The sequence below is a fragment of the Schistocerca americana genome, chromosome 2 (assembly GCF_021461395.2).
Source record: "Schistocerca americana isolate TAMUIC-IGC-003095 chromosome 2, iqSchAmer2.1, whole genome shotgun sequence".
NCBI classification, from domain to species: domain Eukaryota; kingdom Metazoa; phylum Arthropoda; class Insecta; order Orthoptera; family Acrididae; genus Schistocerca; species Schistocerca americana.
In genome coordinates, this window is record NC_060120.1 from 142,028,377 (window position 1) to 142,046,643 (window position 18,267).

Here is an 18,267-nt window from a genome sequence, read left to right on the forward strand (position 1 = left end):
CTCCTTTCTATGCAACAGTCAAGGAGGTGCAATCAAAATACAGATTAGATTTCTGCCTGGTATTAACTGAGTGAAAGCTGCTAACTCTTGTGAATATTGTTAACAAGAAACGACATCAAAGAAAACATGAATTTAGACGCCAATGTCAGAATTCCCAGACTACTGAACAGGCGTCGGCGTGAGGTTCGCGAAATTACACCACATATTTCTGTAACCGCCCGTTTCTTGAGCCAAGAATACCCTTTTTGTATCAGTGTCTACTTTTTTTGTTGAACTATCACTTATTTCAGTAACTGTTCTAATGATAAATGAAGCAGCGTTTAGTGTTTAAAGAAGATCCTGAACGTGGGTTTCCTCGACAGCTTACTACCTGAACGCCTAGGAACTTGGACTGTTCAGTTTCACTAACCATATGCCCATACTGTGTAATCAAAATGTCAGTTTTTATTGAATTGTGTGTCATAAAGTGTAAAAACTGATTCTTACTGTGATTTATCATCAATTTATTTTCTACAAGCCATCAGCTTATGCCTTGAACTGAATTATATGATCCTGTGTCAGTATTGCACACAACATCCTTCACTACAAAGCCGTGTCATAAGCAAACAGAAATATTTTAGAATTACCTGTAATACTGGCAGGTATATCATTCACGTAAATAAGAAACAGTAGCGGCCCCAGCACCAACCCGTGAGGGACCTCCCACTTAACTGTGCTCCACTGGGACTGCACGTCGTCGCCATTCTCAGTACTGTGGTGAATGAGCTTCTGCTGTCTGTTTTCAAAGTAAAAGGTGAACAAGTTGTGAGCTACTCCCCTTACTCCATAATGGTTCAACTTCTGCAGTATCATTTTGTGATCAACACAATCAAACGCCTTAGTTAAATCAAAGAAGACGCCTGGCGTTCGCAACCTTTTATTTAATCCGTCGAGACCCTCACAGAGAAAAGAGAACATAGAATTTTCAGTTGTTAAACCACTTATAAAACCAAACCGTATATTGTACAGCAAATTTCGTAAATTGAAATGATCAGCTACCTTTGTTTATATAGTCTTTTCAATAACTTTAGCAAGCACCGATAAAATAGAAATAGGGTGTCAGATCAAACACCTTTTAGCCGCCCAATTTCCAGTTTCGGTGATTTATTACGCCATCTTCAGGCCCTCTGACCAACAGCTGAGTCCCATATCCGTCTATGAAACAATGGACATACAGGGAAATAGAAATAGGTCTAAAATTGTCTGCATTACCCATCTCTCCTTTTTTATGAAGTGACATCACTACTAAAGGACACTGAACATTCCGAAAGGAAAAGTTGCAGATATGGCTGGGTGCTGAGCTAACATATGCTGAACAGTACTTTAGTACTCTGCTAGAAACCCCACCATATCCTTAAGAGTCCTTACTGTTTAGTGATTTAATTATCGACTCAGTCTCCTCCTTGTTGGTATCATGGAGTAGTATTTCAGATAACGGTTTCGGAAAACTGTTTTCTAAGAGAGTTATGTGATCCTCCGTAGGAACTAAGCATCTATTTATTTCACTTCATATATTCAGAAAGTGATTATTAAATACTATACATATAACCGACTTATCGGTATTGAATTATTTCTGCTACGCGTTGACTTCTGTTGCTGCTCGATAGAATAACTTCATATTTGTGAAAGAGAAGTAAAAAAGTGCTTCGGCCTGTATGGGGACCATCAGTCTACAGGGCGACTGACGATGTATTAACGAAGTCAAACCAACTATGTGATTGGATTGAAGAGTTTCTAGTAAGCAGAACACAGCTTATGATTCTCAATCGAGAAAAGTCTTCAGAGGTGAAAAGTAACTTCGGGAGTGCCCCAAGGGAGTGTTGTAGGACCTTTCCTTTTTCACTATATATATATATATATATATATATATATATATATATATATATATATATATATATATATATATATAAGTTTGAACAACGTCCTGTCACGGTCGCCACTTTATAGTATAATAAAATAATGGAATAGATGATAATAAAATGCGTGGCTTTTTAAAATGTATTGAATTAATGAGATTAATTTTTTGGAGTGAATGAGAAGCACAATAAGCTGAGCTATGCCTGGAAATAAGTCCGTATTAGTTCATATTATTTTGCAGGGCGGAGTAGTTTCTTTCTCCGCTGTAGATTTGTGCTTACCATTCTTTATAACACTACGTTTGGTCGCCGCGTTCACCTTTGAAGTCTTGACCGTGTTCCTATTAAGCTTATCGGATCTTCGTAATTTTCCAAAGTACACAGGTGGGCTTCAGTTATTGTAATTATTGTACTATTTGAAATAACAACTCACACGACCTTTCTGTTAATAAAACAATACTTTATTTTTCTAAACGGTGCACATATGAAATCCACACTCCTCACTTATTCATAGCGACCCCAAAATGGCGGTCTACAATTACTCGCTAAAAAATTGACGTGCTTCCCACTCTTTCACTAGCTGAGCGCGAATCCCTCCTTCCTCCTACCGGTACCAGAAAAAATCCTCTGTTTATTAACAACTGAAAGTCAAAAAATACATGACGGTAGGCATAGGCTCTATGATGGGCTACCGCTTCATCTTGTCTCTTTGCCTTTAAGGAAGACGAAAACATAAAGGAAATGCAAAAGGTTTATCACAATAGACAGGAGAGCCCGTTGTTGTATGATTACACGTGATTGCAGAACGATCGCAGGAATCAGTTACTTCCATAAAAATATCTAGGAGTAGCGTACGGGGCGATTTAAAGTGGAACGAGCACATAAAACTAATCGTGGGTAAGGCAGATGCCCGACTGAGATTCATTGGAAGAATCCTTAGGAAGTGTAGTCTTTTAGTAAAGGAATTAGCTAACAAAATCTTCGTTCGACCAATGTGTGAATACTGCTCGTCAGTCTGGGATCCGCATCAGATAGAATTGATGGACGAAAAAGGGAACACACAAAGAAAAGCAGCACTTTTCGTTACAGGTTCATTTTGTAAGCGCTAAAGCATCACGGAGATGCTCAGCCAACTCCGGTAGCAGACGCTGCAGGAGAAGCGTTATGCAGATGTTTCGAGCGCGTACTTTACCAGAAGAGTCACCCAATAAATTGCTAGGTGCTACATGGAGATAGAGAGATTCGAGCACACACAGGGACTTACCAGCAATCGTTCTAAGCGCGAGTCATTCGCGACTGGAACAGGAAAAGACGGAAGTGACATTGGTACACAAATTTTCCCGCCACCCAGCGTAAGGTGGCTTGCGTAATACAGATGTAGATGCAGACACAAAGGAATGGAACGAGTAGACAATAATGAAGCAAACAAATAGTCTTAATAAACATAGATCGGAAACCAATGGTGTGCCCTGTATAACGTACGCGTAAGTGCAGTCATGCCAGTGTTGCCACACTGTTAATATCTAAGGCTACCGTTGTTTCGAAACACCACAAGTGGGGCGTAAATTATAAAGTGATAAACTTCATTTACTATCATTCCGGAGTCCTGAGTTGGGCGAACTGGTGAACAGCGTTTCGACAACGAGTGTATTGGTCTGTACCATGGCCTTCTAGGTCAGCCGACTTGAACGAGTTGAATTTGTGTTTGAGGTGATTTGAAAGCTTCGGGGCGTTCCATCCGTGTAGATAGTGTCGCTGAACTCCGGGAACACATTGCGCACGGTTGTTAGTGCATTCGGAACATGCCTGGCATATTGGAACGCGTACGGGCATCGATGAGGAGACATGCTGAAGCCTTCCTTCTCGTGGAAGGTGGGACTGTGGAACACTTCTTGTGTAATGTGTTTGCCCTCGAGCGCATATTAGGAACTTGCATCCTCGGGAACTCTGTTCAAAATGGTTCAAATGGCTCTGAGCACTATGGGACCTAACTTCTGAGGTTATCAGTCCCCTAGAACTTAGAACTAGTTAAACCTAGCTAACCTAAGGACATCACATACATCCATGCCCGAGACAGAATTCGAACCTGCGACCGTTGCGGTCGCGCGGTTCCAGACTGCAGCACCTAGAACCACTCGACCACTCCGGCCGGCTCGGGAACTCTGTTATAAGGTGTTCATGTACTCACTCGTAATACGAGGGGACCTCGAAAAGTCAGTACTGTAGAAGGCGATGTAACTGCTGTGGAATGTTGCACTACACTTCAAAGTGAGACAGATACCTGACACGATTCTTCAACATAGCAAGTCTGTGTAAACAAGGATCGGGATGTTCTGCCAATCGCTCAATTCCTCGACGATAGAAATCCCCTCCTTGTTCACGGAGCCATTCGGGAAACACTGCGTGATCGTTGTCATCGTTGGAAGACTCTTCCTCCCAGAAGTTCTTTCCCAGATGGAAATCGCACGATGCTTGATCTGGACTGCATGGCGACTCACATCATCCACGTGTGTGACGTATACGTAATACACAACACCAAAAAATAATTAACGTAGAGTAATGGGATTCTGGGAATACATTTGTCTACGTAACATATTTAAGGGATTAACATTACAAGGTCACAGGCTAATACAATCGCGAGATAAGCCACTGCAAATGTGAAATACTGGTACGTTAATAACAGTTATAGCCGCTAGAATGCAAACACGCACTGTGTTGTATAGGTACCGGATATCAGCTTGTGGGATGATGCAGTTCCGTGACTGTTGTACTTGGTCGGTCAATACAGAGACGGTTAATGCAGGTTGTGGAGTTTCCGTCTGATGATGTCCCATATGTGCTCAATTGTAGACAGACCTGGTGATCGTACAGGCCAAGGTAACATGTCGACACTCTGTATAGCATGTTGGGTTACAACAGTGGTATGTGGGTGAGCGTTATCCTGTTGGAAAACACCCCCTAGAATGCTGTTCATGAATGGTAGCAGGACGGGTTGAAGCACCAGATTGACGTACAGATTTGCAGTCCGGGTGCGTGGGATAACCACGAGAGTGCTCCTGCTGTCTTACGAAATCTCATCTGAGACCGTAAATCCAAGTATAGGCACAGTGTGTCTAGCATTCAGACAGCTTGGTTGCAGGCCCCCAACTGGCCTCCTCCTAACCAACGCACGGCCGTCACTGGCACCGAGGCAGAACCGGCTTTCATCAGAAAACACCACAGACCTCCATCCTGCCTTCAGTGAGCTCTCTCTTGACATCACTGAAGTCGAAAATGGCAGTAGTTTGGGATTGGTAACGTGCACGCTACATGGCGTCTGGCTCAGGCCTGTCCTAGAAATACGAGATTTGTAACACTTCGTTGTGTCACTGTGGTGCCAACTGCTGCTCAAATTGCTGCTGTAGATGCAGTACGATGCGCCAGAGCCATATGCCGAAGACGTTGGTCCTCCCTCTCGACAGTGCTACGTACGTTTTTGTGACCATCGTGCCAGCAATCATGTACAGTGGCTACATTCCTGTCAAGTCTTTCTGCAATAATGCAGGAGGAACATCCAGCTTTTCGTAGCCTCGTTCAAACTCAGTGAGGTGTTGACGACGACGTCTTTTTCGCCTTAAAGGCATTCTTGACTAACATGAACTCCCGACGTCCATTCTCAGAGGTAACAAACGCTCGCGACCGTTACAGCTTTTATTTAAAGTAATCCTGATTTGTACACTCACTGTGGCGCTACTAGCGCCAGTCTTACCCGACTGCCGCGCGGGATTAGCAGAGCGGTCTCAGGCGGTGCAGTCATAGACTGTGTGGCTGGTCCCGGCGGAGGTACGAGTCCTCCAGCCGGCACGGTAGCTCAGCGTGTTCGGTCAGAGGGTTACGTGCCCTCTGTAATAATAAAAAAAAACTGAGTTAATCGATCATCAACGAACTTAAACGTATGTCTTACGACGTCCTCCCCGAGCAGATGCAACGAACAAAATCGAACAAAATGAGCCGGCACGGTAGCACAGCGTGCTCGGTCAGAGGGTTAGCTGCCCTCTGTAATAAAAAAAAAACTGAGTTAATCGATCAACAACGAACTTAAACGGATGTCTTACGACGTCCGCCCCGAGCAGATGTAACGAACAAAATGAGAAAAAAAAGAGAGTCCGTAGCTCGTGGTCTCCCGGTCGCGTTCTTGCTTCCTGAGCCCGGGGTCCCGGGTTCGATTCCCGGCGGGGTCAGGGATTTTACCCTGCCTCGAGATGACTGGGTGTTTGTGCTGTCCTCATCATTTCATCATCATTCATGAAAGTGGCGAAATTGGGCCGAGCAATGGTTGGGAATTAGTACGGGTGCTGATAACCGCGCAGTTGAGCGCCCCACATACCAAACATCATCATCATCTTTAATATACCTGCGGCGTTTTCTAAGTGTTCTGGCAATAAATCGCAATCTTTGGTTTGCGTTTCCCACCAATATTATAAACCGCCGGCACGGTAGCTCAGCGTGTTCGGTCAGAGAGCTGCGTACTCTCTGTAATTTAAAAAAAAAAAAAAAAAAAAAAAAAAAAAAAAAAAAAAAAAGCAATCAACGATCAACTTGAACGGATGTCTTGCAACGTCCGCCCAGACCAAATGCAACGAACTATATCGAAAAAAAGCGGTCTAAGGCGCTGCAGTCATGGACTGTGTGGCTGATCCCGGCGGAGGTTCGAGTCCTTCCTCGGGCATGGGTGTGTATGTTTGCCCTTAGTATAATTTAGGTTAAGTAGTGTGTAAGCTTAGGGACTTATGACCTTAGCAGTTAAGTCCCATAAGATTCACACACATTTGAACTTTTTTTCTTACCCGACTAGTGCGAAATTTGAATAGACATCATCATTTACATGGAGAATCAAGGCTTCCAACTTTCGTCAGTGTACTTGGCACCATTTCACTACGGCACGACGCGACATACCTTTTCGTCCACATACCGCTAGGATTTCACGTTGAATCTGTGTACAATCTGGACTTTTGCCCACAAGAAACGTGGTGTCCCATATACTTCAACTTCAGAATACGTTTTCAGTTGCCGCTCCATTTTACTCGTCCACTGTGAGGGATCTTTTACGTCTGCTGCAGCAGAACTGTGTCTGTAGAACACTCAGAACGTATTCTCGCTTCTGACAACGCGCCACACTTGTTGCGTACATCTTAGCGTGAGACTACATGTGTAACTTACTTTCTGAAGTCCCTACGTACTTTCCGATGAACAGTCGCTGTCCAGAATAACATTCCAGTTTCTCTTTGTCAAAATTTCCTGAACTCACTTAGCTGTGAAACTACTTCGTGTCATCGTATTTTGGTTGTTAATTGACAATGTCGTGAGTATCGAAGGCCTTTCATAAATCAGAGAAGCTCCCAGTTCACCGACATCACTACTTTCGAGAGACTAAGGATTTAGAGTCATAAGCTGCCAATGAGTACTGATTTATAACGAGGTATGTTGAAAATATGTACTGTAACGGGATTCGAACCCAGGTCTTCGGGTTACTAAGCAGATGCGCTGACCACTGTGCCAACCGGATAGGGCAGTGAGCACATCCGCATGAAGCATGGACTGCTCTAGCACGCCTCCCGCCAGACACCAATTCTCAACTTATACCACACACTAAAGATGTAGTGCCCTTGCTCATTTGCCTCACTACTCGCGGTAACGCGCCGATTCTGGTAAGAGTTCGAGCTTGGTGTACATCTGCACTGAAAGGATCACTGCCCGTCATCGCCATCATTATATATAAATGTGGTGTCTGTTCTTACGGACATACCCCAAAGAACAGACATCACGTACATATATACTTTCAAAACGTTGTGTGTGAAGAAAAAGAGCAGTGATTCAATATTTCTGTGATTATGACACATTTACGGTCTGTAATGTAATGTGTTGGTACAGAAGAATGCTGAAGATTAGATGGGTAGATCACATAACTAATGAGGAAGTATTGAACAGGATTGGGGAGAAGAGAAGTTTGTGGCACAACTTGACCAGAAGACGGGATCGGTTGGTAGGACATGTTCTGAGGCATCAAGGGATCACCAATTTAGTATTGGAGGGCAGCGTGGAGGGTAAAAATCGTAGAGGGAGACCAAGAGATGAATACACTAAGCAGATTCAGAAGGATGTAGATTGCAGTAGGTACCGGGAGATGAAGAAGCTTGCACAGGATAGAGTAGCATGGAGAGCTGCATCAAACCAGTCTCAGGACTGAAGACCACATCAACAACAACAATGTAATGTGTACGATACAGATCACAAAGAGCTTGTTATAAAAGAAACACAGTGCACGCGAAAGTGTAAAGCCTTCCAGTCTAGCGCCTGAGCATCCGTTCGGAGTCTTTCGAGCGCGAATGGCACCTGATATTTAACTTCCAAGCTGACGAAGTATCGGCGAGCATCTCTAAATCGAAATAGTTCTCTAACAGACAACATAGGTCACACCTGTCTACAAGAATGGTAGCAGAAGTGATCCACAAAATTACCGTCGAATATGACATTCATTTGTTGTGAATCTTCGACCCTCCATGCCAACCAGTATGAATTCCGAAAATATCGATAAGGTGAAACCCAAAGCGCATTTCTCTCACATGACGTCGTGAAAGTCATGGAACAATTTAGCCAGGTAGATACAGTATTTCTCGATTTCCGAAACCATTTCTACTCTTATCAAAAGTACTTTCGTATAGGGTATCAAGCGAAATTTGTGGCTGAATTGAGAATTTTTTGGTAGGGAGAACGCAACATGTTGTATTGGACGATGACTCATCGACAGGTGAAGAGGTAACTAAGGGTGTGCCCCAGGGAAGTGTCATGGGTCCCTTGCTGTTCTTATGGTATATTACTGACCTTGCAGACAACATTAATAGTAACCTCAGACTTCTCGTAGATGATGCAGTTATCTATAATAAAGTACTGTCTGAAAAAAGAAGTGCACAAATGTTCATTTAGATCTTGATAAAATTTCAAAGTAGGGCAAAGACTGACAATTTGCTTTCAACGCCGTGTTGTGAACTTCACTAAAAAAAAAAAAAAAAAAAAAAAAAAAAAAAATGTCCTATGGCTATGTCGGTGAGTTACAAATGGGATCGGTTAATCCTTACAAATACTTGAGTGTAGACATCTGAATATTCCTCAAATATGTAAGGCCCGTAGGCCTAGCAGGGTATATTAAATATACACGGAGAAGGGCAGCACTTATGGTCACGAGTTTGTTTGACCAATGGTAGAGTGTCACAGAGATGCTGAAGAAACTATCCCTAGAAAACCTACTTACAAAGTTTCAGGAACCAGCTTAAATAATAACTCTAGGAATATGGTACATCCCAATACGTATCGCTCCCGCAGGGTTCGTGAGGACAGGTTTCGATTAATTGTAGAGCGAACAGAGGAATTAAACAGTTGTTTCCCCGCGTTCCATACGTGAATGGAACGGGAAGAAGCTCTAGTAACTGGTACAATGGAAAGAACCATTTGCCATGTACTGCACAGAGCTTTACAGATTTATGGATGTACATGTAGATACGTAAATAACTGAAATAACTGTCTCGTGACACGAGTCTATGACGAAGAGAGACGAGTGACTCGACGCATTGTATCTCTTCCGCCGACTGCGGATGCCAGAATGATTTGCTTCAGACGGGGCGCGTCACCGGTGAACTGGCGACTGTCGGCGATGACATCCCAAGCGGAACCAGTCGCGCGTGCGTAGCTAGAGGTCTGGTCTGCCAGATTCGCGGCAACCGCCTGAAGGTCAAGGCCACGGGACTGTCCCCTCGCTAGTTAACAAGCGCTCGTTGTTGGGACACCAGGAAATGCCTGCTGCGGCAGGTGCTTTATACCAGCTCCAGCAGCATATGAAGGAGTTCATCTCTTCGGGGGGTTGGCCTCAACGAAAGGTTGGCTGTGATCTCCGTAATAAGAGGATAACGCTTGTTACTAGGATCTCCACTCTTACGTTATCAGAATGGCTGACTACTAGGCAGATGTGGAACTAACAAGACATACGCGATAGCAGCAGGCTAACTGGTCTAACGGTACTGTAATAACTACAAAACTGCGCATCTTTAGAAACAATGCTATAGCTTCCATTTTCATGTTTCCCGCGGTTTTCCGTCGCTAGTAAGGTCGATTCAAGCTTGACAGACGGAACGAAATGAGAACGAAACGAGATGTCAACGTCAAGGTTTCTCGGGAACAAAGTTTTGACGTTGATGCAGTCGTCTGCTAGCATCGGAAAGTAACCAGTCCTCGTCGCTGGTATTATGATTGTTCTTCCACAAAAGACGATAGGTATCTAAAGGTGAAAAAACGTACCAGGTTTAATAATACCTCGGCTTGGCATAAATAGAAACTTAAACTGATGAAACAATTTTCGTAGAATATCCATTTTTAAACAATGAACAGCTTTGTTGAAGGAAAAAAAATATTGGGATGTCATATGATGTTAGGCTCTAACTGTGCGGCTGGTCCCGGCGGAGGTTCGAGTCCTCCCTCGGGCATGGGTGTGAATGTTTGTCCTTAGTATAATTTAGGTTAATAAGTGTGTAAGCTTAGGGACTGATGACCTTAGCAGTTCAGTCCCATAAGATTTTTTTTTTTAAAAAATAGGCTCTGTATATTGACTTCTAATTTACTATTTGATGTGTTTGTATATACACAATATCATTTCGGCAGTAAATAAATGTCGATGTTATGAAATTTGTGGGAGACACTTCTATTGTTTTACATGTCAGTAGCTCATCGTACGAACTTCGTCAGGAACATTCGTTATGAATTATGCTATTGCAATTAATAAAATTTAGCATTGCCAGTTTCTTAATTCTAATCCTAATTCCGACTTCTTGTATCACGGATGCAATATCATTAATGTAGCCTCACAGTTCGGTTATGGGCTAGCGAAGTGTCGTTGTCTTGACTTTCCGTATAGTGAGAACTCACCGGCATTTGACTGCGACGTCGCTTACCGTTCCGTTGACGTTTAGTGTGAATCGACGTTTATTTATAAAGTGTAAACCAGTGCACTAGTGTTCGATGAATTTTTTTGCGACCTGATAGCGAATTATTGCCTTGAGTGATTGCACTTAGTATTTCAGATTTGACAAACGAAGAAACACTCTTGCAGATAAGAAATGTTCCGGGCGAGCATAACAGTGACTACGGAAAAATAGCAGTTGGTGCTTTGCAAATTATTTAAGAGAACTTCCGCCTGTCCTACTATGCAATATATTTACTCTAAGTTGGGAATTGGTTTTTCGGCCGTCAGACATCTTACAGGAGCGCCTTTTTGTTGTTAGGTTAGCAGTTGGTGGTTATTGCTACTGTTTTAACGTCTGAAGTTCTCTCAACAGATGCTTAATAGGTTTAACGCCGGAAGTTTAACAGCAGTATTCAGCACTGTAACTAGTCCGCCCCAGTAGCTGAGTGGTCAGCGTGACGGATTGCCGTCCTCTGGGCCCGGGTTCGATTCCCGGCTGGGTCGGAGATTTTCTCCGCTCAGGGACTGGGTGTTGTGTTGTGTTCATCATCATTTCATCCCCATCCGGCGTGCAGGTCGCCCACTGTGGCGCCGAATGTAATAAGACCTGCGATATGGCGGCCGGACCTGCCCCGCGAGGGGCCTCCCGGCCAATGACGCCAAACGCTCATCATCATCATCAGCACTGTAACTGGCGACGAAACATGGCTATGCCAATTTGACCCACAGACAATACCGCAACCATTCGTCTGGCTCTAACATGATAATATTTAATCAACAAATGTGTCGAGAGTAAGGAATGTGTAACTGCCAGCCCCTTCTACGCCTTTCTCTGAAGGCTGTGTACATCATTTCTTGTACATCTCTCTGAAAGCGACAGAATTGTTCTGTAAGTGACGAGTTTACGTTCAAAGCTGATGTGCGATGCTACCCCTTTCTTCTACTATGAAATAATTTACATACCAGATCAGTGTGCAGGAAAACTGGCATATTATCTTTTACGATGCAGCACATTGCACTTATTAGAAAACTTTTTATTAAAACTATCTTATCAACACGAATTATGGTACGCACTGCTAGAAATGGATGGCGAGTTTGATTACGTAGATAAAAGTACACCAAAATCTCGTTCATTCGGCCCTCAACAGCCCGGATTTCCCGTTTATTCGGATTCATTTTTTGTTTTCTTTTCCTGTTCTTTTTAAAGGGAAAAAGGACGGTGTACAGTTGGTACGGTACGGTTTACGTATAATTGTTATGTTGGCACCGCAGAGCGTAGAGATCGCCGTCCACGCTGCTAACTATCGTTAACTATGATCAGCGTGGATCTGATTCTTCCAGAATTAAGAAGATATTCCGATACTGTTCTTTCGTTCTCGTGTTTTGAATGTGCGTGAGCGAAATGACTTAGAAGCGGAAAACATTGGTTATTTCTATGAACAAATGATGGGAGCACTAAACAGAATAGATAAAGGGAAACTGCTGAAAAACATAGAAGCAGAATATTGTGAAGGGACCACAACTGTGTCAGAAAGGAAGAAGAACAGAAAAGAATCTGAAGACTACTGCATCAAAATTATGACTAAAGACAGTATGCAGAACGACGGTACAATAAAGAAAGTTAGAAATGAACACTGGCTAAACCATTATTCGTTTGATTCAGCGAGGAAAGAGAGCCCGGTGTTCTGACATCCAGACTAATACTGAATGAAAAAGGGCTAAACTTGAACAGCAAGCTCCCGATGGCGATCCTAACATCACAGCCAGCGAAGGGTGGTTAAAGAAATGGAAAGTTCATCATGTAGTACTCCAGCTTTCAGTGACGAGTGAAAGTTTTTCGTGGGATATAAAACAAAAGCTTCGTGTATTGTAGTACATACAAGACTTATTCATATTAGTACTTTACTTCTGGATTATCCGGATTTCCAGTAATCTGGATAACATCCGGTCCCACCTAGCCCTGTTACCGAGCAAGGCGACGCAGTGGATAGCACACTGGACTGACATTCGGGGCCGGCCGGAGTGGCCGAGCGGTTGTAGGCGCTACAGTCTGGAGCCGCGCTACCAGTACGGTCGCAGGTTCGAATCCTGACTCGGGCATGGATGTGTGTGATGTCCTTAGGTTATTTAGATTTAAGTAGTTCTAAGTTCTAGGGGACTGATGACCTCAGATCTTAAGTCCCATAGTGTTCAGAGCCATTTGAACCATTTTTTGACATTCGGGAGGTCGATGGTTCAAACCCGCGTCCGGCCATCCTGATTTAGTTTTCCGTAATTTCCCTAAATCGCTCCACACAAATGCCGGGGGCTTCTTTGCAAGGGCACGGCCGATTCCTTTCCCCCATCTTTCACTAATCCGATGGGGCCAATGACCTCGCTGTTTGGTCCCCTCCCCCCAAACCAACCAACCAACCTAGTCCTGATAAATGAGGTTCTTATGTACACACAAATGGAGCTGTTAAAAGAAATTGCTGGTTCATAGAATTAAATGTGCCTTGTATATCACCATTACTGAAGCCTCATGTCACTTTTGTGTATGAATGCCTGTACAGAGTTCACTAGCTCACTTGTGCAACAACGGGAAAATTAGCTGAGGTCCTTTTCACTTAAAGTAAAGAGTGAAAATAACGGAAAAATTAAAAATGAATGGTTGAGCGGCTTATGGTGTGTTGGGGTTATGAGCATATGACCATATGCTCCAATCCATCAATAAATTAATTTTGGTTCACATCACATGCAGTGTAAAACATCAGTGAAATTACTTTGATGTGTTAAAATTTTTCTGTCTTAAGAAGGAAACTAAGCTTCTCAGAAAATAAGCAGCGTCTAATTATGACACTTTCTTAGCGGTTTTCCTTTCTACCCATCGACCTCTTCAAGGAAGTCGCCTTGTATTACTAAGAAGAAGGGTTTTACCCACTGCCAAGCTTCTAGAGGTCGGAAAGTGCCGCTGGGAGTTGCTACACTGCAAGTTTTCGTCGATTCATGCTTGTTCAGGGAGAGTCGGATGTTACGTGTTCGTTTACAGTCACACGCAACTTTGTCGTGGCACAGATATATAGGATTTTTAATAATAATAATAATAATAATAAAATATATAAAATCTTTTAATATGATGATAATAATTTGTTTAGATTAATGGACAGAAGAGATCTCGTTTACTTTTTGATGGAAGGGATCATGACCACCATATGATTTCCCGGCCCCCACACTTCTTTGGGTTCCGTGGTTGTGTGCCGCATCTCTAATGACTTCCAGAAAGGAATGACCTCGTCGTCGATGGGACACGAAACTTTAATCTTTGTTCCCTCCTCTGTTTCTTCCCACACTGCTGGGTGTACCCTAACATGCTTCAGATATGCACACTTTCAAAGTGGTGTGGCTAGATAATGTCCAAGGGGAGGAAGTTAGTTACCTAATTGGTGATTGAGTGGAGTCTCGATAGGTCGAGGTGAACGGGACCGGAACAAACCATACTAACAACGCCTCACGTAATTGTTTTTAAACTCCTGCTTCTTTATAGTTTTCCGTTTAAGAGATTCTTCGTAGAATTTCTTTCAATGAAACTTTTCCAGTTCCATTCGGTTTCTTCGCCAGTCACCAAAAGTAACCTAAAAAATGGCTCTGAGCACTATGGGACTTAACTTCTGAGGTCATCAGTCCCCTAGAACTTAGAACTACTTAAACCTAACTAACCGAAGGACATCATACACATCCATGACCGAGGCGGGATTCGAACCTGCGACCGTAGCGGTCGTGCGGTTCCAGACTGTAGCGCCTAGAACCGCTCGGCCACACCGGCCGGCTATTCCAGAGCAAGTTTCTTTTATTGCCTCTCCTTTCCCAAGTTGTTACAATACCTCTAACTTAACATTGAAAGCCACAAATTCCCTTTCTTTGGTTACAGCATTCATTTTTAGTGTATAAAAAAAAACGAAACAGAACACTGCAATTTATCGACAATTGCAAGCTTAAAACACCACTTTCAAGAAACGGTTTGCTTGTGTAAACAATAAATATCCAGGAGAAACGCAAGCAAGGGGCCATTGACACTGACATGAAAGGGGACTGACTGGTTCAACTGGTGATGTGCTATGAGGAGTGGATGGAAACGGATCGAGAATCGATACACTGTACAGCAGTTTTTTCGCGAGGCTCGAATTGATGGAAACCCGTAATTTCGAGAACCTAAATATCGAGACTCTGCTGTATTGAAACGTGTTATTTATCTCAAGATGAAAGATCTGGAAACTCAGGAAAATTAATTATCTTAGGCAATTATATATCTGTCCTCTGTTGTGCGGCAGTATGCCAGTTCAAACTGCGAAGATTACAATTTCTTTCATAGACATTGAGGAGGCGTGTGCAGCTGCCCTCCCCACGGTTGGAACAGTAATGCGGGGTGACACTTCTGCAGAGAGTCACTTCTCTAGAGCCCGGGGCTCTCGCTAGAATAAGCAGCTTTTCGCAGGTATCATACAGGCACGCTAAGAACTTGTTTCCTGTCTAGCAGTGTACACAGCGTGCTGTAGTCTATGACACGTGTTACTAGGAATCAGTTGTAACATATGTAGAAAGGTTGAGAAAATTGCGACTAGTCTCTTTTTTATGATAATTTAGTTTACGTCATCAGTTTCGGGCTGGTTTGCCCATCTCCGGACGAGGCCGAGGTTGGTTTGCTTGTGACGATCTTGTTGTGGGTTGGTGAAGCCAACGAATGTGAGAGCGAAAATACTAATTGCGGTGACAGACTGTTCTGTGGCTTAGTCCGAGGTCTAGGTTGGGTTGGAACACGACAGTTTGGTTGTGTTTTAGCAAAGTCAACAAACGTGAAAGCAAAACACTTAGTTCTGGTGACAAACTGATCTGTACCCTTGCTCGAGGTCTAGGTTGGGTTGGAAGGTTACAGTTTGGTTGTGAGTTGGTAAAAATGTAAATGTCGTGTGACTAGGACCTCCCGTTGGGTAGACCGTTCGCCGGGTGCAAGTCTTTCGATTTGACGCCACTTCGGCGACTTGCGCGTCGATGGGGATGAAATGATGATGATTAGAACAACACAACACCCATTCCCTGAGCGAAGAATATCTCCGACCCAGCCTGGAATCGAACCCGGGCCCTTAGGATTGACAGTCTGTCGCGCTGACCACTTTTTTTTTTTAATCTCATTTTGTTCGCTTTTGTTCGTTGCATCTGCTCGGGGCGGACGTCGTAAGACATCCGTTCAAGTTCGTTATTAATCGATTAACTCATTTTTTTTTATTACAGAGGGCAGCTAACCCTTAGCGCCTCCCGTCGGGTAGACCGTACGCCGGGTGCAAGTCTTTCGATTAGACGCCAATTCGGCGACTTGCGCGTCGATGGGGATGAAATTATGATGATTAGGACAACACAACACCCATTCCCTGAGCGGAGAAAATCTTCGACCCAGCCTGGAATCGAACCCCGGCCCTTAGGATTGACAGTCTGTCGCGCTGACCACTCAGCTACCTATAGTGTCCTGGGGTCCGCAGAAATGCCAACAGATACCGTCTTTGCACAAGTGCCACAAACTCGCCTTCTCCAGTCACTGGCTGGTACGCACTTACCTTGAGAACCAGTAGAGAGCAATGTACATGTTGATCTAGCATCTGTGAGGTCATAGTATTGTCGTGTACCTCCCCGTACGTGACTGAAATGTCAGATGCAAATGTCAGGTGCGCTCCTCGGGCAGCGGGACGAACACGGAGTAGGTATGGAAGCGCCCCTGAGTCACATGAGGCCTATAACAGTACCGGTGGGAACAATCGGCTCGCGGACTGGACTTCCCGCGCCGTCATGCGGGGCCCGCTGTGTTCCAGGCGGCCCCTGCTCCGAGCCGGCGCGACGCCGTCCGCGGTCCGTTCCCCACGAGCAGACCCACGCTCGGACGGTAAATTTCCTCGCCACTGGTCACCGCGGCCGTAATTGCCGAGCGGCACTTCCGGTCGCTCGCCTTGATGCGGAGAAAGCGCTGTCCGAGGTGGCGGCGTCGTCACGTGGTTGGCACACATCGGGTCCTCGGCGGTAACCTTGCGTCCTTCACTGTCTCACTGACTCTGCGTCAGTCGTTTTCGGTAGTGATACGTGTCGCGTGATGGTCACGGGATCGAACTCTGGAAATTTTCATTGCGGAAATTTTCACTCCACCTGCAGACTGACGTGAAGAAAGCCGTGGGATGGGTCCTACCTCCTGATATCGTGCCGGACTTCATTTTGCTCGGCGTAGTGCAGCAACTGGACGTGGCATGGACTCACCAGGTCATTGGAAGTCCCATTGAGAACCACTGAGTTATGGTGCCTCCATAATCGTCCATAATTGCGAAAGTATTGCCGTTGCAGGATTTTGTACACAACTGACCTCTCGATTGTGCCACATAAATGTTCGAGGGGATTCATGTCGGGCGATTTTGGTGGCCAGATCATTCGCTCGAACTGTCCAGAATGTTCTTCCAACTGTAAGTATGCTGTTTAGGTTTTTATGGTTCAAATGGCTCTGAGCACTATGGGACTTAACATCTATGGTCATCAGTCCCCTAGAACTGAGAACTACTTAAACCCAACTAACCTAAGGACAGCACACAACACCCAGTCATCACGAGGCAGAGAAAATCCCTGACCCCCCCGGGAATCCAACCCGGGCACGGGAAGCGAGAACGCTACCGCACGACCACGAGCTGCGGACTAGGTTTTTATGTCGGTAACGTCACCTAGCGCTCTGTATGAAAATCACTGGCTGTGCTGTGTGCAGTCTGTGGCTGGTTGGCATTGTTGGAATTTGCTATTGTAGTGTTGGGCAGTTGGCTGTTAACAGCGCGTAGCGTTGCGCTGTTGGAGGTGAGCCGCCAGCAGTGGTGGATGTGGGGAGTGAGATGTCGGAGTTTTGAGAGCGGATGATCTGGACGTGTGTCCATCAGAGAGAGTAAATTATATATATTATGACTTTTGAACACTATTAAGTTAAATACATTATTTGTTCTCTATCAAAATCTTTCATTGGCTAACTATGCCTGTCAGTAGTTAGTGCCTTCAGTAGTTAGAATCTTTTATTTAGCTGGCAGTAGTGGCGCTCGCTGTATTGCAGTAATTCGAGTAACGAAGATTTTTGTGAGGTAAGTGATTCATGAAAGGTATAGGTTATTGTTAGTCAGGGCCATTCTTTTGTAGGGATTTTTGGAAGTCAGATTGCGTTGCGCTAAAAATGTTGTATGTCAGCATAGTGTTGATCAGAATAAGTAAAGAGAATAATGTCTGAGTACGTTCAGTTCTGCTCAGCTGTTTGAAAATCAAATAATGTAAGAGGTTTACCAGCACAGTCATTCATTAATTTTTCTAAGGGGACGTTTCATAAAACCAATCTCAAACAAC

General features: G+C 44.2%; 1 protein-coding gene across 1 annotated transcript in view; it reads right to left on the reverse strand.

Annotated features, from left to right (window-relative positions):
- LOC124593836 (protein lozenge-like) overlaps positions 1-18,267 on the reverse strand; it is a 713,984-nt gene that overhangs the window by 16,474 nt on the left and 679,243 nt on the right. The window lies entirely within an intron of this gene.